Raw genomic sequence first — 25,748 nt, forward strand, 5'->3', positions numbered from 1 at the left:
ACAAAAACATTTTGAAATATAGCTGGGAAGGGTAGGGGCCATGTATTTATGAAAACACATGCATTTCCTCTACCCCAAATGAATGTTTTCTTTTAAGGGTTTTGTTTTGTTTTAAAATTAAAAGCTAGTTGAAAAAGTACATTGTGTTCATGTGTTGTGAGCCTACCCTTTTGTTTTCTGAAGTAGATCTCATTTTGATGGCTGTGGAAGCCTTGACTGCTTTTCTGTCTGTGATCTGTGATCCTATTCAGTTAACAAAAAACACTGAAGTTCTCTGTTTGCCTCATCAGTTAAGAAGCAAATAAAGGACAAATGCATATGGGTGGATGTGCAAGGATATCAGTTTGTGTTCTGAACAATTAATTATGGAGACAGCATATTAAGAGGGGTCCTTTTCTTAATTGGAATGTGTTAAAGTAGAAGAAAAATATTAACCCTTTCCCCCAGCACCATTTCCCTTCCCTGAATTGCAAAGGTGCAAACAGCAGCTCATAGGGGAGTGTCTGGGAAATGGCAATCACACACTGTGTTCCCAACCTGCATCAAAGACCTATGCCATTGCTTTGTCTGGAAAAGAAAGAGAGGAAATGTTTGCTTTTGTTTTAACATAGACCAGCAGACATCACAGAAGTGATGGTAACAATACAAAGAAGGCCTAGCCATAGGAGCTTTGTGGAGATCACATGAAATACAAGGGTAACTCATCTAGTAATAGCCAACTGAATATTAAAAAATTGTGTAGGTAGCACTGAAATTGGAAGTGAAAGGGCACTTGTGCTATTCTCAAATCCAGAAAAGCAGATAGATATTTTTGAAGCTGTCTTGTAAATGGTCTTGATAAGAAGCTCACAGGGTACAACAGGGCAATATAACTTCCAAGTAAATAACTTGCTGCAATGAAGTCTAACCTGAGTGAAGTCTGTTATGCTTCCAGGGCCTCATCACACTTTCTAGGCTTCACTCTGTCCTTGAAGGCCTATTCACTGGAACTGAAGGCCTTAAAGGCATTTCAACTGGAGTCTAGCACTCCTGCTTTCCCTCAGACAATCCCCTCTAGGTGGGGTGGAAGATGCTTTGCCCAGTTGACACAGAGGGATAGGTCCCTGGCATGGTGGTTGGGGTGGATCTCAATTTAGGGACACCTGGATCAAAATCCTCTGACCCAAAGGGCTCAAACTGTGCCCTGAACCTTACGCTGGGGCCTGGGTACACAAACTCAGAGCCCAAGCTAATGATTAGGGAAATGGCAGCTCATACAAGTAGCTATCTTAGCACATACTCCCAACCCATCTTTCCTTCAATATTAGCATTTATAGTATTAGAGCATCACACTGCCTTTACCCTACCTTGTTCTGATGTACTTTCTTTCACACATAATCCAAGTAACCATCAGAGCATTTCCACCTTTTAAAAGCGCCTTTCCTTTGAGGCCTATTTCTGCGCTCTCGCTGAAACAATTACTCCTCCTGTTGCCGAGATGAGTGTTCAAACGACTTTATTGTTGCCATTGATGAAGCATCCTCCAGATTTCATTAAAAATTAAATAAAGACCCAAGGGGACACAGGGAAATGGATTTTCCATTTTTCTCCCTTTTGCTCTTGAGAGTGATTTGTGAAGTACAAGTGCGTTAATAAACTGAGCTACTACACCCCAGAGAAAACAAACTAGGAATTATTCAGTTGTTAGTGGTTCAGGTTATGAAGTAGCCTCCACCAAAGCTGCATTGGGTGTTGAAACCATTTTTATCTGTCTAAGAATATTTCAGTCCCTAAGAAAGTGGGTGGTCAGAAGTACTCCAGTCATCATTTCAAGAACAAACTTCTGCAGAGCAATTGAATTTATATATTCATTTTGAATTCCTACAGTGCAGTCATGTATGTCTGCATAGAGAGCCAACTGAATTCAGTGGAACTTACACCCATGTAAATGAGTTTAAATTTATACCCACTTATTTGGTACTGAGCCCAATTGATCTCAAAGGGAGTTATATCTGGATAGACATGTATAAACATTGCACTGATACACTTGCATTTATATCTCCTATATAGTTCTTTGTGCATAAAAGATGGTGGTTTTACTCTCTCTTTCTCTTTGTTTTTATTTTTGTAAAAGTCATATTCCATTTTTCAGAAACCAAATATCTACCTTACGCAGTAAAGATTCAGATGCACAGAAGTGGTGTAAGAAAATCTGTTACATCCCCTACACCAAAAAAAATGATTTTCTTAAGACCCCAGGAAAACATTTTCCAGCCTGAGGGACACATTACTTCAACGATAACCTTCTATGGACCACATGTGGGTGCAGCCAGAGGAAAGGTGCATGGAGCAACATGCATAAGCAACAGGCTAATGCAAAAGCCATAGGTTGTTGTTGTGGTGGGGTTTTTTTTTATGTATCTCCCATATTACACACACATCTCTCCATCTTCATCCATTATCAAGAATTCTAATTTAAGGACACATTCTAGTCAGGCAAAAACACCCAAGGACAGTGTGAAGCATGGCCTGGACTTGAGGGGTGTAGCCTGGTAAAAGTCCCAAGGGCCAGACAGAGCAGCTTGAAGGGTTACATTTGGCCCCCAGGTCCCCCACTCCTGCCCTGCAATCCGCAAGACACTGATTTCCTTTCCTAGCTTGTTCTTAAATACAAAACCTTTTAAAGTGTGGGCCAGAAGTGGGCTTTTACAGAAGGAAGTCCTCATGTGCAAAGTACAAGGAATCTTCCTTCCAACATAATAAAATGTTAAAAGGGCTCAGCTGTTTGAGGCTCCATGTTTGCCATCAGCAGATGATGACACTAGCGAGGATGGCATGACTCTACATATTATGGCTCTGATTTAGAGAAAAGATAGTCATGCACTTGCCAGAAAAATGGGAACAGAATCAAAGGAGGGCAATGGTGACAGTCAGGGATACGGGAAATAAGTCCTACAAGAAACATTTGAAGAAACTAGCCTGGGCAAGAGAAGGGTAGGGAAGGGCATGACAGCACTCTTCAACTACAACTACCTGGAGTGCATCACACAGGAGAAGGCAAAGACTTGTTATCTGCTTTGCTGCATGTCAGGAGTAGATATTGGATGTTGGATATTCCATTCCACGTTTTGTTGCAGACATGAGATTGTTGCGTGTCACATGTCTGTTTACATTCCAGCACAGATTGCTGGGTCCTGTGAGTGGAACTTCCGCTCTGTGTATTGCTTTTGTTTTGAGTCTCTCTCCAAGAAGACGGCAAGGAGAGACGACATGTTTCTTTGCCCAGATTTATGTAAAATAAATCCGTAGTTTTAGTATGTATCCACAGCCTCAGCCTCTTCTGTTGTACAGTTTTCTCTGTGACGTATAGTGTCAGCAAGCTTGATTCGCTGATTTACGTCGGAGCCAGAGGTTGATGAATCTCCGCAGCGTGAAGGCTGAGAGGGAGACGATCCAGCTGGGGCCTAGTCAGCTGGCCTTTCAACCCCTGGATGCCGACAATGTTACCAGAAGCTAGATTGTGGTTGAACATCAGGAGAAGCTTCTTAATGGTTAGAGCAGTTCAACAGTAAAACCAACTAGTTATTTTAAGGAGTCCTAGTTTCTTTTCACTGAGGTTGTTGGTTTTTTTAGCAGGGAGTGGAGATCAATCTTTTGGAGAGTCTCTTGTCTGGATTTCTTGCATCCAAGAAATGGATTGAGAAGATGGCCTACAAATCTCATTCCAGCTCTATGACTCCATTAAAAATTGCACGGCAAGTTAACAAACTTAGTTCTGTTAATTTTAACAAGGCTAAATTTCACCTACATAGGGAAAGGCTTCTTAAGGGAAATAAATAATTGTCCGGGGGAGGGGGGTGTAGACTAAATGAGAGATATACATTGTCTGGACATATAAAAGGATGATCAGAAATAAAAAGATAAACATAGAGAGGACTGGATCTAGAGAAAAGCAGGTGGAACTTTGCTCACCACCACTACCTGATGTTCTCCCAAACTCATGAGCACTGACAGACCTTCTGGAACAGTCTGGAATAGGGCAGGGATTGGCAATGTGGTGGCATTCAGATATTTTAGACTACAACGGCCCTCACCCCTGTTCATTGACCCATGCTGGATGGAGCTGATGGGAGTTGGTGCCCACAACATCTGGAGGCCACCATATTTACTATACCTGAGATAGGGCATGGGATGGGACAGGAGCATGATGGGAAATTTTTGTGGGGCTGCCTTGTGCTAGCACCAGTTTCTTCCTCCTCCTCACATAAGAAACCTAGAGATAAAAACTGCTGATAAAAGCTTACAGTTATTATAAGTAATAATGCCCATCTTGGGAGGGAAAGCAGAAGTTCAAGTCACAACCTGTTCTGTCTTCCTACTTCATTTGTCTTTCATTTTCGGTTTTAAGTTGTATTTCCCCTCCTGAAATCGGCATCCTAATTAGCATACAAGATTTTAAAACAAGAACAATCTTAAACTAGTTCGACCCACCCCCCATTGCTCATATTTTAAGGGATAAAGTAGTATTAGGGATTGGTGGTAAATTAGATTTTGTCTGTATTTTAATGAGAATATCTAATTTGCACTTCTCAAATGTGTACATGAACCAAAGCAAGGCTATCCATTGAAATTCACACTGTTCCAAGTTTTGCAATGCAGTACCTCAAACAATACGTACAAAAAATGAATATATTAAGGGGAAATGTGCATGAAACCACATACAGTATATTAGTGAAAATAACATGAAAAATGCACTATATCTAGGTAAATTGCTTGCACAAATGTGTATATTAATTTTTTAAAAAGCATTTGAAAATGTGTTTGTTAAGAGAAATGAGCAAAATACTGGCAAATTCTCATGAGGATTTTTTTAAAATGGCAAATTGCTGTGGAAATGTTGAGGTCTGAATTTAAGATTAAAAAAATGACAAACTCAGAGAATCAAAATCAACAGATTTGTACATCTATATTTTTGCAGAGATACAATCCTAGGTGTCTAAGATAGAACACTGTGCATATTAATGTGCATTTATGGACATGTATGTGTATGGAAGGACACACATAGGCATGGGTGGGGGGAGCAAATTTGCCTGAATGTAGGATGCTCTAAACTTCCTGTGGTTTTTGTTTTTTTTTAATGCTAAGAATAAGGATACAAGGTCCTCCAGAAAACAGTTAACTGCTGTGAAGAATAGTTATAGCATAATGAACAGCAAGAAAAAGGCTAGGATGCCTACCATTTAGATCATTCCATTGATCCAGGTACTGACCATTTTATGAGAGAGTTCTGCATTTTAATACCCCCTACTGCAATCCAAGTGAAATCACATTACCAGTTTCTTTCTCCATTTCCATTACAAGCTATCCATCAACAGCTGCCATCTTTACTCTCCTCCTACAGCATTATGGAGATCATTATGGACACATGGCATTCACGGTGTGTTTATGGACATATATTTTCCTTTAACATTAATAAATATAAAAAAAAGATTAGGAAATGGTGAACCATCAGTGGCATATATCCCATTCCTAGTATGCTAACTTCTTTCCAGTTAATATTTTTAATGCACTGTTCCATGTACTACACTTAAGGCGTATGCTTAAGATACTTAAAATGGCTCTGGTGTTAAGAAAAGCTGCAATTAAAGCTACCAAATATCAGATGTGGTGCCAATTCTCACTTCCCCTACCCCACCCCATGTATCCCGGTACCCTGAACAGAAGAGTGAAGGGCAAATACCTGTACCAGCCTGCAGGGCTATCTCCCCCAGGGTCAGGGAGGCAATGCTGGATAGATACTGTTAGTGACTTTTTATTATGTTATGGAGGCAAGCAATAACAAGAGATATTTTAATCAATCAATTAAATTAAAAAACAAACAAACAAACTTCTATGCCACTTTTTCCTTTCTAAATCTCCAAGAGATTCTCAAAACACATAAAGCCATTAAAAACAGCAACTAAAGATAAAGGTAAAGGACCCCTGACCATTAGGTCCAGTCACGGACGCCTCTGGGGTTGTGGTGCTCATCTCGCTTTACTGGCCAAGGGAGCCGGCGTACAGCTTCCAGGTCATGTGGCCAGCATGACTAAGCTGCTTCTGGCGAACCAGAGCAGTGCACGGAAACGCTGTTTACCTTCCCACCAGAGTGGCACCTATTTATCTACTTGCACTTTGACGTGCTTTCGCACTGCTAGGTTGGCAGGAGCAGGGACCGAGCAATGCTTCAGGTTACAGACTCTGCTAACCCAGAAATAGTACCTCGGGTTAAGAACTTTGCTTCAGGATGATAACAGAAATCATGCTCCGGCGGCGCGGCGACAGCAGGAGGCCCCATTAGCTAAAGTGGTGAATCAGGTTAAGAACAGTTTCAGGTTAAGAACGGTCCTCCGAAACGAATTAAGTACTTAACCTGAGGTACCACTGTACTCACAGAGTTAAAAACTGGCAGTGATCTACCCCCTTTTTTGGGGTTCAGTTCAAAGTTGTTGACCTTCTTTGGGGGCAGACAGGGATCTACCACAGATGTCCAGTGATCTACCTCTTGGATGTGCCTGGACTAGAGGATACTTTGGATGTCTTCCAACTCTACAATGATTATTAGTCCCAGTAAGCAGAAGCCTCCCATTGCCTGCCATCACCACATAATCTAAAACGGCCCAAACAGGCAGCAATTCACAAATGTTTCTTTGCAATGCACTGATTATTAGCATTGATTGACAGATGCATCTGTGGATGGGATTGTGGTCTTGTTGTGAACTGTTAAGAAAAAAGGGCAGCTTTTGTTCTTCCTTCAAGTTGTAGTTTAAAGTTATGGGGAAATGTTAGGTTTATTTGTCCCAAGGTCTCACTGTTTCATTCTTTTCTTTTCTTCCTTTTAGGATTGTGATGCACTTTAATAGTGCATTTGGGTCTATGAATTATTTTGTTCATTAGCTTCTCTGAGGAACACATGATGTATGAACAAAGGCCACCACAATTCTGACATTAGCATTTCTTGCTAAAACCCCTAGTGCACTAACATCCCCTTGACAGGCATGTAAGCAACACCTACTCACTGGGGTAATGGGGAAAGTTTGTTATTATGTATACCAAAGTGATGGAAAGAACAACTGCTCTAATGGAGGGAGAAAGCTTGATTAACAGCAAGTGCCATGGAGAGAACTGATTGTTTTATGGGGCGAATGAATCACACAGAAGGAAGATAGCAATTCAATATGTCTCTGCCCATTGGCAAAAGATGTAGGGAAGGAGAGAAAGAGAGGAAATAAAATGCAGCTCTTCTGCAGCTACTAACTCAGAGATCTCAAAATATTAAGGTCCCATTGTAAATTACTGAGACTGGACAAGGAAAATATTGAAAATCCTTGCTGGCTGAGCAGATTACGCAGGCAAAATTATTAGGCATGATTATTGTACACTGTAATTTGTGCAGCTCTTATACATTTGTATTTATTAAATTTTATACTGCCCTTCGTTTGAAGGTGACAGGGTGGTCCACCACATAAAATATGAAATGAGATCTCAAAAAAAGCAAGTAAATATCTTCCCATAAACACATTTAAAAGGCCATAAATTGTTTAATTAGCCAAAGTCCTAGGACAAGAGGAATGGTGAGCCTCCCTGAGGAGAGCATTCTACAAGTGGGGAGCCACCACAGAAAAGGCCCATTCTCAGGTTGCCATCCACTCATGGAGGGGACATATGAAAAAGGGCCTCAGATTATGATGATTTGTTTCATTTCTCTCAAAGTGGTTTACACAGGGAACAGAACTCCCAAGTAAATTGCTCATTCCTGTAGATAAACAAATCAATTTGGTAAAGTCTTTAGGGCAGTGGCAAGGAACCCTTTTTAGACTGAGGGCCAATTTTCCTCCAGGGGCCACATACCTCTGGAAAGTGGGGATAAATGTGAAAGTGGGCAGAGTATTAGATGCGAATGTCACCTTCGTACAGAAAACTACTTTCCAACCATGCAATAGCTAAAAGTTTCCACACATGCGTACCTCTCCTTTCCCCTTCCAAGCAAGCAAGCAGCACTTTCACAGTTTATTGATACATTTGAGTCAGGCAAAAACGCTCAAGGATATTTTATTATTATTATTATTAACGTTTCTTTACCACTTTATATATTTAAGAAAAAAATCTTGAAGTGTTTTACAACCTCTTAAATTATCAAAGAAAACAACTCAGATTACTGAATAAAGCCAAGTATACATTCAAAGCAACATGATTAAGAGGAAACTAAAATATTATCTTTAAAATTTCAAAATAAAACATTTATTATTATTATTATTATTATTATTATTATTATTAATAATAATAATAATATTAATACTCCGCCCATCTGGCTGGGTTTCCCCAGCCACTCTGGTTGGGTGGCTTACAGCATATATAAAAATTTGTAACACATCGATCAGACATTAAAAATTAATAAAGGAAGGTGAATATAAAATGTACATTTAAAACAACATAATTAGCAGGAGAATAAAAGCATAGAACATATCTGCAGTTGTTGTTGCTAATCCAGCCAGTTGTGGTTCATGGCAGGCGGTTGCGGAAACTCTATGACCTAGGTCTGTAATAAGAGATAGCCAAAATGGTCTCTGGCCATTTCAATAGGTTCAGCTTCTATAACTGTTGCCAACCAGGGCCCTGCTCTCCCAGACCAGGTGGAAAGAAAAGGCCTAACATGATGACTGTAGGGTCTGGGTCAGTTCATATGGCAAGAACTGGTCCTTGAGGTATTGCAGTCCTGAACCGTTAAAAATGTTGTAGGTAAAAATCAGCACTTTGAATCAGGCCCTGAACTGGTTGGCAGCCATTGCAGTCGGGCCAGGATCAGTGTAATATGATCAAACCATCTTGTCCCAGTGAGCAACCTGGCTATTGAATTCTGCACTAGCTAAAGTTTCTGAACTGTATTCAGAGGCAGCCCCATGGGTATAACCCCCCAATCTACATACCTGCTCCTTCAAAGAGAGTGTAACCCCACTAAGAGCAGGCCACTTCCCCTCCATACAATCTAGGGAACCACCTCAGTCTTACCTGGATTGAGCTTCATTTTGTCGGCTCTCATCAAGTCCATTACTGAGGCAAGACATGGAACAATCAATCTGTTCCAAATTCATTTTAAATATACTAATGCTGACCCTAATCTTTCAGTTTAAAAAACCAAAGAGAACTTTTCAATGAGCCACACACAATTATAATTGCCTTGTCTAATATTTTTGAAAGTTACAATTCATTACCACTTATTTTAAAAAAAGTTAATTCCATTGTTTTTCAATACCAGTTAATTAATTTGTTTTTGTAATTAGCACAAGTATCAATTCTATTGATTATTAGAATACTCTTTTGTTTTCATAAAGTTAATGCTTCAGTTGTGCAATCTGATACAAGTTTATTCATAATTATATCCAATTACATTTCTCAGATGTGTGTGCATAAGGTTGCAGCATCAAATATTTTTAGATCAATGTAATTTCCAACCTTGGCTCATCTTTAATTATTAGCATCCAGTGCCCAAAAGCCAGATCTGGCTCAAGTGCATATATAATAAACTATTCACACAACAATTATCCAAATATTACAAGGAGTCAGAATATACTACCAGTCACTGAGTCATCCTCTCTATTCCTGTCACAAAGCCTTTGCATTTAAACTTAGATTGAGGTTTAATTCTGGATCAGGGTGAAAATGAGCTTCCTGAAGCTGCTACATTTGCTTCAAAATCAATTCTTTCAATTTAACACTTTTTTCTGGAAAATAGTAAAATAAATTTATTTTCTCTCTTTCCATCTCTTTCTCTGCCTTTTTCAGTTTCCTTTTCTTTCCCCCTTCCTAAGAACCCTTCTGCAGTTAAACATTCCATTGACATTATACATTAAAGGAGGTGTTGAAACAGTCTGTAACTGAAGTGTTTTAAACAGAGCAGAATTATAAAGTCACAGTGTCATGCACAATCCCATTGTGTTCAGCATAAATTGAGAGGGGACATTTCATGAAACTGTTTCTCCTTGAACTACTGGGTGAACCCCCCCTTTTTTTTTACTTTAATCACGGTTTCTCACTCGCTCTAACTCAAGGTAAGCTTGTGTTTTAGTTCCTCCAGTATTGAGTCTAACCTGATAGGCCATTCATCAGAGAATTTCGCTGAGGATCAACAGCATTCCTTATAAGAATGTAACCCGTTTATGATTTCATGAACTGCACTCATGATTTCTCTTGTGTTTACTGTATTCTTCCAGGTATGCCTGCTGTTAATAATGTCAAGATAACATTGTAGACTGGGATCTGCCACATTAACACATAACCTCTAAAACATTTTGTCATTTTAAATGAATACGTAGTTGTTAGGAAGCAAATGTACTTCAGCAAACAACAGTGCCATAGAATAGAGATAATTATGGAACAGCCTAGTCCTTTGAATGACTGAAATCTGCATCTCTAATTTTATGCCTATTATTTCCATATAATATGGAAATTATCTGTCTGTCTGTCTGTCTGTCTGTCTGTCTGTCTCTCTCTCTCTCTCTCTCTCTCGCACCCCCCTATTTTAATATATACAAAGGAGGAATAGGTGAAACCAAAATAAAATCCAAGCATTAAAAAGTTTGCTTCTACTAGGCATTGACTCCTTTCAGAAATATTCAGTCACATAGGTTAGGTAGATAATGTTTGGCCTGTGATGCTCTGTGCAATTGTGACCTCAAATCTCTGCTTACCTCTGCTGATAAATATCATTTCTGGGATATCTGCACCATTGCTTCCATCAGGACTTCATTCAAAGCCTGTTAACTGGCTCACTGAGAGTGATTGTGGTGAGTGTGTTGGACTTACTAAATCACACTGAGAGTGGACCCACTCTTAAATGGGTGAGATTTGGATTTAAAACCCTGCTCAGCTACAAAGCTTACTTGGGCTAGTAACTAGTTACTTATCTGGGCTAGTACGTATCGACTCAATCAATCCACTTTCTCTCCGGGAGGGGGCTTCTGCAGATACCATTTCATCAGAAGGTCTGATCCATAAGATATAGGAATTGGGCTTTAAGTGTGGTAGCACCTACACTTCGAAACTCTCTCCTGGTACATAACAGACAGCTGCCATTCTGTTGTGTTACTGGTGCCTACTGAAGACCTTCCTTTTTCAACAAGTCTTTCAAGCAAGGATTTTTATCCCAGTCTATCTGTATTGGAGATAAAATTGTTTTCTTTATATACATGCAATTCTTTTTAACTGCCTTTATAGGTGGAGGTGTGTTTAATGGTTTTTAACCATTGTCATAACTGCTTTTATATAATAAGTGGTGTAATTATTTTTATTTCTGGTTTTAAAAATTGTGAAATCACTTCAGGATATTAGATGGGAAGCAATTCATATGTGGAAACAAACAAACATTGCAGTTTGACTTAGATCACAGGGTTGTTGTGCGGATAAAAGCATATACATATGCCACCCTCAGCTCTTGGTAGTAAGGTTGGGAAAATGAAATGAATAAATTGGTAGGAACCTTACCCAATGAGTGTCAGGGAAGTCTTTAGAATGAACATTGGGCCCAGGCCACCTGAAAGATCATGTCTCCTGTGTGGGTGCTAAGGTCTCCAAGTGGGCGAATGCAGGCTTTCGCTGAAGCCTGGAGAGCGAGAGGGGTCAGTGCGCACCGACCCCTCTTGCTCTCCAGGCTTCAGGAAGCTATCCACAAGCCTTGCGAGCCCGGCAGGAGTTCCCGCTGGGCTCGCAAGGTTTGCAGGCGGCAGCCTGCAGCCCAAAGCACGGGGCACGCTCCGGAGCGCACCCCGGGCTTCGGGCAGATATCGGGCAGCCTCACAAGCTCGGGGGACAGCGGGGAGGCGGAGCGCCACCATCCCGCTATTCCCCGACCTGGTTTGGAGCCTGGCGGTGGGGAGAAGCTTGCTTCTCCCCATCGCCAGCCCCACAAGCTCGGGGGTCAGCGGGATGGCAGCACGCGCCCCGCGCCTGGGAAAAAATAATTTTCCCTCTTTATTTCCCCCCCAAAAAACGAGGTGCTTCCTATGGGCTGGTGCATCCTATGGGGCGAAAAATACGGTAACTAAGCATGCACCACTCTAGCGAGGCAGTCCACGGGCGGGTAGGGTCTCAGCCTGCGTACCAGATGGAGCTGGTAAACAGCTGCCCTGGACACAGAATTGACCTGTGCCTCCATGGACAGCTGTGAGTCCAAAATGACTCCCAGGCTGCGCACCTGGTCCTTCAGGGGCACAGTTACCCCATTCAGGACCAGGGAATCCTCCACACCTGCCCGCCTCCTGTCCCCCCAAAACAGTACTTCTGTCTTGTCAGGATTCAACCTCAATCCATTAGCCACCATCCATCCTCCAACCGCCTCCAGGCACTCACACAGGACCTTCACTGCCTTCACTGGTTCTGATTTAAAAGAAAGGTAGAGCTGGGTATCATCTGCATATTGATGGACACCCAGCCCAAACCCCCTGATGATCTCCCAGCAGCTTCATGTAGATGTTAAAAAGCATGGGGGAGAGGCTGGAACCCTGAGGCACCCCACAAATGAGGGCCCAGGGGTCTGAACACTCATCCCCCCCAACCACTTTCTGGACACGGCCCAGGAGGAACACATTATCAACCCCCTTCTCTATATAGTACCTGAGATAAACCATCTTCCTCACTAAGTGCAGATTGCTTGAGATTTTCTAGGCTTTGTGCCAGCTCCTATAATCTATATATGTCGCGTGCACACAAATACACACACACAGAGAAAATTTCCTACACAGCTCTCCTGCTAGAATCAGAATACATGACCGTAGCTCCTAAAACATTAACCACAGTGTCACACTATACAAAATCAATCCAAGTGTTTTATTTGTTGCTTGACCTTTTTCTTTTATTCAATAACATAGTATTGATAAAGGTATCACATACTGAATGTGCATTTTTTCTCCAAAATCTTCACATCTGGAGAGCCATTCTAATCCTCCAAGCATTAACAATAAGAGGATATTGACCCTGGATTTATTGAGATTTGTTGCTTCAGAAGAACCTAGTTACAGCAGGTCAATACGAGAGTATGATAGCTACCAAAATCTACAACAAGAACAAAATAAAAATGGAACTTACATATTCTTATTGCTCTTTGTTTCTATACTGAATACATTTATATATTTAGTCTATTCATTTTTTATGAATTCTATTTTTTATATATTGAAATTCTTCTTCTTTGGCGATCACTCATAGCTGAGTAAGATTGTCTTCCATAAACACAGTTTTAACAATGAGTCCGTAAGTGACTGTGAAGACCAATTACATTGGTTCTTGGGTGAGAGTTGATCATGGTGTGGATTTGCCAAGCGTGCCTTCCTCTTAGCATGTTTTTCCCTTGCGTTCTGAGTTCGAGGGTCCTCAAAGTCCATAACACCATTGGTAAAGGCTGTTTTCCAACTGAACACTGAAATTATTCACCCTATCTTTGGGAAAAGAAATAGCTGGGACCATTTCAATACATTTCTCCATGTGGGAGGAAAAATTCTTGACATTGAAGCTTGCCATTAGCAGAGGCAAAGAGATGAGAATTCAAGTGACCATACTAGACTTAGTAAAGAGTGAGCTATAGTGGTATTAGATTCCTCACCATACTCACTGGCTACTGGAGTATATGAGACTGAACTAGGCTTGCCAGACTTCCAGGTCTGACCTGAATTCTCCCAAGTTTGCATGGTCCCCTCCAGGTAACAGGTAGAAGGCTTGAACCTCCAGGTGGGTAAGAGTGCCAGACCTACCCCAGAGGAGCATGTGTTTGCATTCCTGACATTTTTGCAAAGTGCGTTTAGAAAGTAAGTGTGTCACTTTTCCTCTTTGAAAGCTTGGTGAGTGGACTATCGAAACTGCTGGGGCAACTTCATTGCTTCTGTCCAGTTCTGAATCATCCTTGAACTCTTGAATTGTGATTCCTAAACCCCATGTCTGCTGCCAAGCCTGTGCTTTTATTTGCCAGTTAAAAGATTTCCTTATTACTTACATGTAAGAGCTTCTGTCTTTGTGCATTGGGACTCAGCAGAATAGGTAGTTTCCCATGTTCTTAAATAAAATTGTGGCTATCTCATAGTTCTGGTGCCTCATCTCATTCTTCCAGAACATAGAAACAAATTAAAAATTTGTAGTAGGCAAGGAAATGAGTTAGGCTGCTCTGGAAAAAGCCCAGTGCCTTCTCTCCTGCTGCAGCCCACCCCATTTACGCAACAGATGATCAATCCTGCAGACTACAAAGCCTGCAAAGGGCCAATAATGGACTAGCAAGGTCAGTTTTTGTTTGAACTACCTTCTGTTGGGTATGTTCATCTGGATGTGATGTCCTCAACTTCCTGTGGGTTATTCTAAGCCAGAATAAAGGCTCTGTAGACCCCTGCCTACGCAGTGCCAACCTCTTCCCACATATAAAATAGAACAGGATTCATCCCCTTTCCTGTGATTGTTTAAAATAGCAATAGCACTTTTAGCTAGAGGAATAAAAAAAGCCCACAAAGGAAAACAAATTGCAAATGGGAAATAAAAGGAGATCACATATACTGATTCCAGCATATTATTAATATATGACCTGCTCTGAACTCGTTTTGTGTTATTAAAAAATAATGAACTACACTGTTAAGTGTATGATATACAAGTCTCAGATGAAAAATTGTAAATCAGTATTTTCATTTCTTTTTCATTCCCCACCCACCCACATTTTAAGGTGGGGGGCTATATAAGGCTGATTTCACATTCCAGTCTTGCTTTGCTACTTGACCTTTTATCCAGTTTCAAAAGCAAGCTCTCTTAATGTAGAAAGTGTTCTATGTGCTAATATAGAGGGTGCTCTGTGTGGGACTGCCTCTGATAAGCAGTTGGGAGATTCAGCTAGTGCAATATTTCTGGAGCCTGCTTTGCTGATATAATTACCCAAGTCTTTGTTTCATGTGCATCATCTACATGGAGGAAGAGCCGTAACTCAATGGTAGCATCCTTGCTTTGCATGAAGACTGTCCCAGGTTCAATCCCCAGCACCTTCAGAACTGTGCTGGAAAGGATTCCCTGCCTGAAATCTCAGAGAGCCACTGCCAGTGAAATGTTGATGATATTCAGCAAGGTGGAACATAAGAAGAACCTGCTGGATCTGCCCAGTGACCCACCTAGTCCAGCATCCTGCTCTTACAGTGGCTAACCAGATGCCTGTGGGAAACTTGCAAGCAGGACCCGAGCACAACAGCACTCTCGCTTCTTGTGGTTTCCAGCTACTGGTATTTGAAAGCATGAAGTGCTCACCCCTTCTCAGTAGCATGGTGTTGACTCTGCAGCCATCCTCTGTCCTGTCCTGTGGTCTTAGGCTCCAGAAGCTTTTAGGAGAAGCTATAGCCTCTCATGTCAGCAACAGGATTCAAATTTGCCCACCTGAGATTTTAGATCAATTGTGGGCAGGCTTGGGGGCATAGCCATGAGGGGTGGACCTGGGTCAGACTCCTGCAGTCTTCACTCTGGTCCACTCCCTGTGAATTTAAAGTCAGGCTGGCCCCAGCCTGAGACCGCAGTCAACTTCAAATCTCCCTCCCATAATGCATAATATATACCATATTGGCCCGAATATAAAACGCGCCATCAAATAAGCTGCACCTTTAAAATTGAAGGGGGAGGGAGAAAAAAAAGAAAATAACAGGGTTGCTTCGGGGGGGGGGAGCCACGCCGCTTTGCCAGTGGCCTTCTCCCCTTCCCTAGGTGGCTCAGGGGAGGCAGGAGCAGCGGGTGGGCACTGCGCCGTGTAAGGCCACGAATATAAGCTGCACTTATATTCTGCATGGGATGAATTTGGCGAAAAAGTTATATTTGGGCCAATATGGTATTCTTCTGCTCTGCAACTGTGTTGTTCCTAGATCAACCTTGCTTTGGTTCTTATGGTCACCGTATTTGGGGCTAGAGATGGATTTTTCTCCGTTGGATGAATTGGGCCTGTCTGAGGGTTTTGCCTACCTCATAGTAATTGTCACAACTTTGGGTGGATAGGGCACTGAGCAATTTTCTAGTTGTTGGCAATCACTAGGTAAAGGTAAAGGTGCCCCTGCCCGTATGGGCCAGTCATGACCGACTCTAGGGTTGCGTGCTCATCTCGCTCAAGAGGCCGGGAGCCGGCGCCGTCCGAAGACACTTCCGGGTCATGTGGCCAGTGTGACGAAGCTGCAACTGGTGAGCCAGCACCAGTGCCGCACACGGAAACGCCGTTTACCTTCCCGCTATAAAGCGGTACCTATTTATCTACTTGCACTTAGGGGTGCTTTCGAACTGCTAGGTAGGCAGGAGCTGGGACCGAACGACAGGAACTCACCCCGCCATGGGGATTCAAACCGCTGACCTTACGATTAGCAAGTCCTAGGCACTGAGGTTTTACCCACAGCGCCACCCGCGTCCCTGCCAATCACTGGCCAAGCCAAATCAGGCTTGAACCCCAGCATCCCTCCAGCAGGCGGGCTGGAGGAGTCGTTGGCTACCCAATGTCAAGCCAAAACTCATTTACAACTGTAATCAATAAGGTTGTGGTCTGATTTTTAATCCAATAATGTTGCCTGGGTCCTTGTTTACTGATATGGCCAATGGGGCAGGGCTTACAGCACTTGGGCACAGTATGGCTAATAGTCATCAATAGCCCTCTTCCCCCTGAAGACATATATTTTTGGAGAAAAGTTGAGATAATTCCAAATGTTGTTCTCTTGTATTGGATGAATCTAAGTTTATTATTGAAAAAAAAAGATGTGAGCTCATACTAGCTCAAACAATTTGAGAACAAAAAAAAATACATATTTTAATGAAAAGTGACAAGGTTAATGATGCTTGCTCTCATTTCTTAGGGATGTCTAATTAAACATCATTACATTTTACAAGGCTAACTTACTGATGGTGTAATAAAGAAACAGAAATACTAAATTGCATATCAAAGCAGCTGGAAACATTCAGCATTAAGATCTTGAGGCAGAGTTTCTGTTTAGTGCCAAAGTAAAAAATGAAAACAGAACAAATAAGAAATGGGAAAGAAAAGAAAAAAGGTGGGGGAATCTCACCAGACTTATTAGCCAAGGGACAGCTAGATGGGGAAAAAATACAGAGCACTTAAAAGATCTAGTTTGATTGTAGTGCATGCTGTCTGCCTCTTTACCCTGCTGTGCTTCAGATAGAAATCTAAATAAATGTCCAGTAATTAAATTAAGAGCTTAAGCAGGCTGCTTGCTGTGCTTTGGGAGACTTCAAAGTGAATGTGGTACTCAGGACTTAGGCAGCATTGTTGTGTAACATTTTCTGCACAAACTGACCACGCTTTGATACAATATTGTGGGAGAGGGAAAGAATATTTGATGCAATATTGGGGAGGGAGCAATCCCACCAGCCCTATATGACACCCAGTGGCAGGAAGTGCTCCTGCAAGCACAGGCTCAAATTGATCACCATAAAACAGCCAGCACTGAGAAATAAGAGAGGCAGAGGAAGGGAGTGAGAGAGGCAAGCAGAGAATTATCAATACAACAAATGCTTAGGTCTTGTTGTTTTTAAAGACAAGTTTCAAGCAGTTACTGAAATACATTAGATTTGAGGTGAGGCACAACTCCCTTGGAGGGGGTACTTTTAGAGGAAACTGGAGAAGAAATTGTCACCAGTTCAATTGTTTACTCATTTCCTCAAAGGAATATAGCTAGCTTTGCTCAGGGTAAGCATGTTGTCAGACCTTGAGCTACCACCTGCTTGGACAGGTTCTGGAACCCAGGTGCATCCAACCCTCTCTTCTCTTCACAGAAGCCCACATGAAGGGAAGCATGATAACAACCTTACAATTTTATTATACAATAAGAAAGCATTGCTCCACATTGCTTCACCTGCCATCTGATGCAATCGCTTCACCGTCCCTCAGGGTGGACTGGCCCTGCTGGGAGGTGGGGACTGACTATGAGCCCCACCTCCCGACACCACTTTGAGAAAAACCATTGCATTCCCTATCAACTGAAGCTTCTGGGCCATCTTCTGAGACATTCATGTATGGAACATATCAAGCCTAGAGATTACAGAAGCATCAACCTGCATAGCAAGAGGTGAAGACTCACCTCTTTTTCCTTACTTTTGATGCTTAAGGTATTTTGTTTCATGGCACCCTCCTCTTTTTCTGAATTTATACTGCTGCCCACAAAAGATCAAAGAGATCCAAATAATTGTAGAGTTGGAAGGGACCGCAAGGGTCATCTAGCCCAGTGTTTCCCAACCTTGTGCCTCCAGCTGTTTTTGGACTACAATTCCCATCATCCCTTGCCACTGGTCTTGCTAGTCAGGGATGATGGGAGTTGTAGTTCAAAAACAGCTGGAGGCACAAGGTTGGGAAACACTGATCTAGTCCAACCCCCTGCAATGCAGGAATCATTTTGCCCAATGTGGGGCTCAAACCCATGACCTTGAGATTAAGAGTCTCATGCTCTACCAACTGAGCTAGAATCCTGGGAACTATAATTTGTTAAGGGTGCTGGGAATTGTACCTTTGTTCTGGCTGGAATGGATTTTATAATTGTATAATCTATTGTAAAGTAAAAATTTTTGTTGTTACTGCTACTATATGACCCATCTTAGGTGGGGGGAATTCTCTTGTCCATCACAGATGAGAATTTTGGGTTCTACACAACTAAGTTATTCTCAAAGTAGAGGCACTGAAATTAATGGACCTAAGTTAGTTATCTCCATTGATTTAAATATGGTCTCTGAGTAGGACTAATACAGACAGTCCCCTGTATTATACAAGAAATCTGATCTGCTTCTCTAGTAGCAGAACTGGGTACATAAGCCACTTCTAGACTTTTTTCTAACAGCGATTGTTAGAATGATGAACCTTACTTGATTCTGGCATAGCAACAAACCACTTGATACTTTCCAAAGACTAAAATACACAATTCCCAATTCTGCTCCCGAGGGTTGAGAGGAGAGAGAGAGGGGCAGTTCTATTGTATGAGCAGAACTCATTTCACTTGGATACAACCTTTGTTTGCAGTGATGGCCCTTAAAGATCAAACAAAAAGCAACTAAAAGTATTTTAGCAGCAAAATTCTCCAAGCTAAGAGAAATTACTCTGCTGACAGTAAAAGTGTTCCAGAACAAACCTGGCTCAAATTAATCGCAATATCAGAGTATTGTATTAATCTTTTCAAAGTAGTTAATTTTTCCCAAAATATGATTGGATAGTCAATTTGCTGATCGGCTGCAGCACATTGCTCCCCACAGAGGCTTTGATGAAGTGAGAAAAGATTTAAACAAAGAACTGCTTCTTATAATTAAATAGAAAGACTCCAATAACTTTGTTCTTTGGGATGAAGATGGGGATAATTTTCATTCAAACAGAACCCTGTAAGCAGGTCCCATGTTCAAAATTCTAATTAAAGCTTAAATTAATGTCACTTGATAGGATTTCAAAGCAGAACTCGCTTTTTGACATTTAAGAACTTTCAAAACTATATTTCATCTAATTGCATTTCAGGGTTTCGATTTTAATTGATCCATATCTATGGTTTTAAATGGCTAAATATATTTCTGTATCTTCGTCGTTTTGTTGAAATAATAACCTCCCCACCTTCAAAAGATGTATGTTACTATAATCTTCTATCTTCGAGCCACCATTATTACTACAAGCCTCTGTAATTACAACTGCTTCAAGCCAGGAACACTATAGAAATTCTTACACTGCTTAGGGAACCTTTAAGGAAAGTTTCCTATGATGTAGGCAAGGGGTGATGGACTGATGCAGAATTCACCACCACCTACTCCAGTGGGACTGTCCTCCCTGCCACAGGGCTGCCACCAAGTGCCTTGTGGGAAGGAGAGGAGAAAGATGATGGGCAGGCAAAGAAGATATCAGAAGTCTGCTCCTGTCACTACTGGATTCCCTCTGCAGTTTACCTGGTGGGAAGGATCCTGGTGACTTGCTATGTGTTTGCTTTTTTGTGTGTGTGTGTGTGTGTGTGTGTGTGTGTGTGTGTGTGTGTGTTGCTGCTGTTACATATTGTTGCTGTTGTTGCTTAACAGCAGCAGCAGCAACAACAATAACAACCCTGTATTCATATTACTTGTAAGCCACATTGGAAAGATCTGTATCATGAGAAAGTGAGAAATAAATAAATTTTAGTTAGAGAATTTTGCTACTGGTTGTCTAGAGCAAATGGTGGGGTATCTCTGGCCTGCAGGTCTAAACAGGCTCTTCAAGGATGCTAATTTGGCTTGTGCAGATGGTTTACACAAACAACACATGCCTCCTTTCACATCTGCAATGGAACAATCAGGCTCCCAATTGTTCCCCAGAAAGCTGGGCTTCTAATAGGCACCTTTCAGATTTGATGAAAACTGTATGACCAATCCCGGTAGTATCTGCAGTAACCATTGATGTGGGGTCAGATGTATACCCTTCGACATTAAGTTCCAGGGAATGGACACTACCCCGAGAATCCGCTTTTCTAAAATCCTCATCAATCTTTCTGTGCTAGGGCCTCATCATTAATGAGTTTCTGTAGTCAGAAAGATACATGGGGTGTGGTGGGGAGATAAATACTCTCTCAAGCACTCTCTCTCTGTGTCTATATACTGGATAAAGTTGAGGGAAGTTGTCATGAATGAGCCAGCCCCCATGGGAAGTTTGCAGCCAGCTCTCAGTGAAGGAAGCAGCCAGAGAGAGGGGGGGGGGTAACTGCAAGCCAGGAGGTTTATAGCTGAGAGCCAACTCCCCTGCCCTTAGGAATGCCAACTGATAGCAGAGTTGAGGAGAGTCATCTGGCTGCTTGCCAGCACGCCAGGGAAGGACAAAATGCAGGGCCTAGAAATGAAAGCAGTTCAGAGAGTGGGAAGGATCACGGAAGTACATTCTCAGAGAATGAGGAACAGATGGGAGCTGACCCCCTAAGTCCATAGTCTAGGCGTATGGGGGGGGGTCTTCAAGACAGAATACATCACAAGAGGAAGTTTGGCTGTTTCTGGTCTCACCGGAAACACCCTACTTAGAAGGGACATCTTTGATTTATGGACAGATGGCTGTGATCACCGTTCCGATGAACACTGTTTTTGCAATGAATCCTCTTTTTAATTAACAATGCTCGTTTGTTATCAAGACTCCCTGACAGAAGTGCTACATCAGCCCTTCCTTATGAGCAGTGCTCCCCGCCCCCTCGAAAACAATGTTTAGGGGTACTCTCATTTTCCTACTCATATTGAAATACTGCCCCTCAATGAGGCCAAACTTAGATTCACAAAATGTTTAGGGGTATGCATACCCCTGCATCCCCCCCAGAAAAAAACACTGCTTATGAGTATCATGTAACAAGTTCTGCAGGTTAGGGTTGTATGCAGGGCACGAGAAGCATTTTAGGATATAGTGCTGTGGATGTGGGCTAGAGACAGAATTTCCCTTTTGTAGCTTCACTCCACTACTCTAGTCATGTCCCTCATCCCTGAAACTAGGAGGATATAACCTGGTCCCTCCAGTGCTTTCTCAGAACCATCAGGTCCAGTCTCGGACTTGGGCCAAGTACCTTGCTATCCCAACTACAGTGATCATTTGGACTAGGGGTAGCAAATGCGATGCTCTCTAGATGTTGCTGGACTATAGCCCCCATCATCTCTGACCCTTGGAGGCACTGGCAATGGGATCTGTAGTCCAGCATCTGGCACAGTGGCCACCCATGAGTTAGACACACCTTAAAAATGAAACACACCCAGAAGCTTTTCCACCTCACCTGGCATTCTGTTTTAGAACTGATTGAAGGCAAGAATCATATTTGCTTAATGCTTCCTCCCCTCCCCTCCCCACTCCGGAAAATAAAATAAAATAAAATAAAATAAAATACAGTGATGAAAACTAGTCACTACTGCAAACAACATAAGAATCAACAACTCCACAGAATATGACAGATAATTAGCAGTAGCAACACATTAGCTGCTCTTAATAAGAAATATGCCACTTCCGTGCTGGAAAACCTTACTTATGAATGATTCAAATCTATGAGAGTCACCAAGTGATTCATCTTTTCTTATCAACAAGATTAATTCTTTGCTTTATTTTTTAAAAAAACTTTCTATGCTCTGACTAACCTTCTTCAACAATACTTTTCCTTAACCTTCAACGGAGCTTCTTTAGATTTTCAACAGAAAGAGCTTATGTATGTTTTCTTTTAAGAATGACTTTCTCTTCAATCTAACATTTGCCTACTCCCTAATGTCACCTCATATGAAACTGCAGGCTTAAAAAAAAAATGTTGGAAAGTTTAGCTTGTTTCTTCAGTCACAGAATTAATCTGTGCCCAAGTTAGGCTCAGGAATCTTCAGTTCTACTATTACCACCACCCTTTCAATTTCCACATGTCAAATGCAACTTTACGTGCAATTTCCTATGTGTCCAGTGCAGTTCACTATGCAAGAACAGCAGCAAAAAACCCAACCATATAAATGCATCATTACATGAAACAGTCAAATACAAATTCATTTCAAAGTGCAATATACTCATCTCAACAGAGAATTCATTTTGAATATATCGACATTATAGCGTTTAAACTCATTACAGAGGATGCAATATCAATCCTTAAATCACACACCAATATTATTTATCAATTGTTAAAACATATAAATATGAAAACACCTCTCAGTTCAGTCAGGTATTACTAAATAATATAACCAGCAGTCATTTGCTTATTTATAGCTCACATTTCTACTGGGATACTTCAAGATGGTTTACAACGGAAGCTATAAAAAAACACAGCAGGTGTGGTGTAGGTATGTGTGAAGATATGTTGCAAATATATAGTATAACTTTAAGGTTTAACCTCAATAAAAAAAACAGCAAGAAAAACCTAGATCAGACTACTAAACTAGCAGATATAAACTCACAGAAGCAGAGAGAGAGAGAGAGAGAGAGAGAGAGAGGAAGGAGGGGTAATATATTTATGGCAGGGGGCTGAGACATGGACCTGTGGTTTTCAGGAGAGGATGTCAGGAGCACGTCAGCAATAACTTACACAGCTTCAGTGAAGCTAACCCTTAATTCAAAGAAACAAAACAGCTTGGGAGGCCAGGCCAGGCCAGGAGAACACAGCAACACTTCCTGCCCTATGAGGCAGTTGGTCCCCACCTTCCCACAGCTGCCTAAATCTCCCCTTCAGTTTCTGACATTTCCTCCTCCCAGTCTGCTCCCTCTTCTCACTCTGACGGCTCATCACCGTTCCACCACCAATCACCTGGCTCTGAGCCTTTTTCCCTTTGGGATTCCCCAGCTGGTGCCCCTACCACTCCTCTGAATCCAGCCAGTTGTTCTCCAGAGGTTGTTGCATGGCCAATGGTCAGAGATGATGGGAATTTCAGTCCAACAACATCTGGAGCACCACAAGTTTCCTAACCCTGGCTTAGTATGATCCAAACGAGCATCTGTCTGAATGCTTTAGTTGAGATTTCTGAATTGCAGGGAGTTCCACAGGGGTCCCTTCCAACTCTACAATTCTATGATCTCCAGCCAAAGATCTAATATGTAAACCAGTTTTTTTTCTGTTAGCAGCTGTTTGTTTGACCATATCACATGGCTGACAGGAGTCGTCAGTTTTTTATTTAACAATTTGGTTCAATAAAGCAATGTTTATCCTTATTTCTGCGGGAAGAATAACTCATAAATTAAGGGTATCTCGGGGTGCAGCTAAACCTATGGATTTTGCCTCCATTTGACAACTATTTGTTATTTATATGACAAGTCAAACACAGGGATGGCAAATCTTGATGAAATATGGCATTTTTTAGTATTCATAACATTTGTATCAGGGCCAGCCCACCCATGAGGCAAGGTGAGGCAACCGCCTCAGGTGGCAGGATCCACAGGGGCATAGGATCCTGATGTAGATATTTATTTCCATCCTTGTTGATGTAGATTTTCACTTGCCCCTTCTTCCCTGGCGGTGAGGGGGCACCATTTTGGCATTGGCTTCAGGAGCCAAAATGTTTTGGGCTGGCCATTTTGTATTCTCTTTGTCTCAGGTTGGTTTTTGTTGTAAAATCTGATTTATTGTGTTGTCTCTCAGGAATGTACTTCATTTTATGTGGTAACAGCTGTGAGCTCAAGTTTGTTTGTTTTTTGGTACAGTTTTTCATTTTTTCTCCTTTTGTTATTTTATTTAAAGTTATATTTCTTGCTAGACTGTTATTTCAACTTCATAATAAACCTTTGTGTGTTTTTTAATTTTCCTGGTAATCTCCCCTCCAATACTTTATGAAAATTTATATTCCTGTACATACATACACCACAGCTACATCTGTAAATACTGTTCTTATTAAGGGATCCACAAGAACTAGTCTTTGGTTTCCTGAAGAATGTGTAAAGGAAACAATGTTCTACCATTCTGCCACAAATGTATCTTTGTTTTGCCCTTCCTGCCAGTCTTAATTTGTGAGTCAGTTTTTTCTATAAGGGCAATACACCATGCTCTCTTGTACCAGGCATTCAGGTTTACACCTTACAATATGTGACTATAGCCATATGTGCAGCCACTAAGAGGAGTCCAATTATTAGTTTATTCACCAAGTCCCAATTCTCATTTAAATACAAATTCAGTAATGCAAACCCGGATAGTTGCATTCTGAACCAATCGAAGCCTTCGGGTGGTCTTCAATTATCCCCCTTTTAGTAAGACCTTTAGGTGATTCTATACCTTGTCCCTTCAAGTCATGCTTTTATCATGGGTCTGGCCAGCATAATCACCCCCAAAGGACTTCAGGTGCAATGTTGTCCCATCACTGAGGAAGCCCAGACCATGTAAGGAGGCAGCTGTTATGAAATAAAACTGTGGCTATAGTTCATAAGCTTTAGAAGCCGCAGCTGAATTATGCAACCCACAATGGCAAATTGAAGAGCCAGCAAACAATGCATACGCCCTCCCCACTGCAAAGAGCTTCTTCAAAACTCTTTTCAAACCTTAATTTGTGTAGGAACATGCTCAAGAACTGAAAACATCTATGCCAAAGAACAAATGACTCACTTAGCACTACAGATTACCCTCACCCAGAATCAGCCTGTACCGTCTCTGACTTCCAGAGTATCTGATTCTACATATAAGTAAACGGAACCCAGAAAATGCTTGAATCACTGTGGCAAACTCCAGTTTGTAAAAATTAGGATGCACCACATGAATACATTTATCACCCAACAAATAAAGTCTGAATGTCACTGATCTTGAATTCTTTATTATTATTATTATTATTATTATTATTATTATTATTATTATTATTTTCCGAAGCTACTCCCAGCTCTCTTTTGACAGATGTGTTATGCTGCATTTCATTACTTTCTGTCCTTACCTTGTTCTTCTTTTGTTTCAGATAAATGATGATGCTTTCAGGAAAGATTAAGCACTGCCAGGCAATAAAGCAATGGTCCAAACACAGCTTTAATTGGAACTTCAGATCCTGCAGGAAAAACCAGAAATTAAATCATTAATAATATGATTTTTACCAGCTGACACAATACTTCCACAGATCTGGAATTTTAAGCAAGCTTTTGTTGTTGTTGTTTCTTGATCTCAAATGCTGGTTACCACTATGTGCTCAACACTATCAAATCACACTGAAATCCTCACCAATAAGTTGTGTCTGTTGCTCTGGAAACTGAGCACTGGCTCAGTTGGGTGGGACTACAGCTGCCTCCCCACCCTCTAACATCTGCTGCCTGAAGCAGCCATACCACCCTGCCCAATGATAGGACTGTCTCT

General features: G+C 41.5%; 2 long non-coding RNA genes across 2 annotated transcripts in view; one reads left to right on the forward strand and one right to left on the reverse strand.

The window, feature by feature from the left end:
- LOC309334112 overlaps window positions 1-25,748 on the reverse strand; it is a 200,011-nt gene that overhangs the window by 158,059 nt on the left and 16,204 nt on the right. Inside the window, exon 2 of the long non-coding RNA XR_014152887.1 lies at window positions 25,339-25,446. This is a non-coding gene — a long non-coding RNA (uncharacterized lncRNA). The remainder of the gene's footprint in view (window positions 1-25,338; window positions 25,447-25,748) is intronic.
- LOC309334093 lies at window positions 1,827-25,461 on the forward strand. The gene is made up of 3 exons (XR_014152866.1): window positions 1,827-1,923; window positions 3,613-3,734; window positions 25,360-25,461. It is a non-coding gene; the product is annotated as an uncharacterized lncRNA (long non-coding RNA).

This window comes from Podarcis erhardii (assembly GCF_964252035.2).
Source record: "Podarcis erhardii genome assembly, chromosome: Z".
NCBI classification, from domain to species: domain Eukaryota; kingdom Metazoa; phylum Chordata; class Lepidosauria; order Squamata; family Lacertidae; genus Podarcis; species Podarcis erhardii.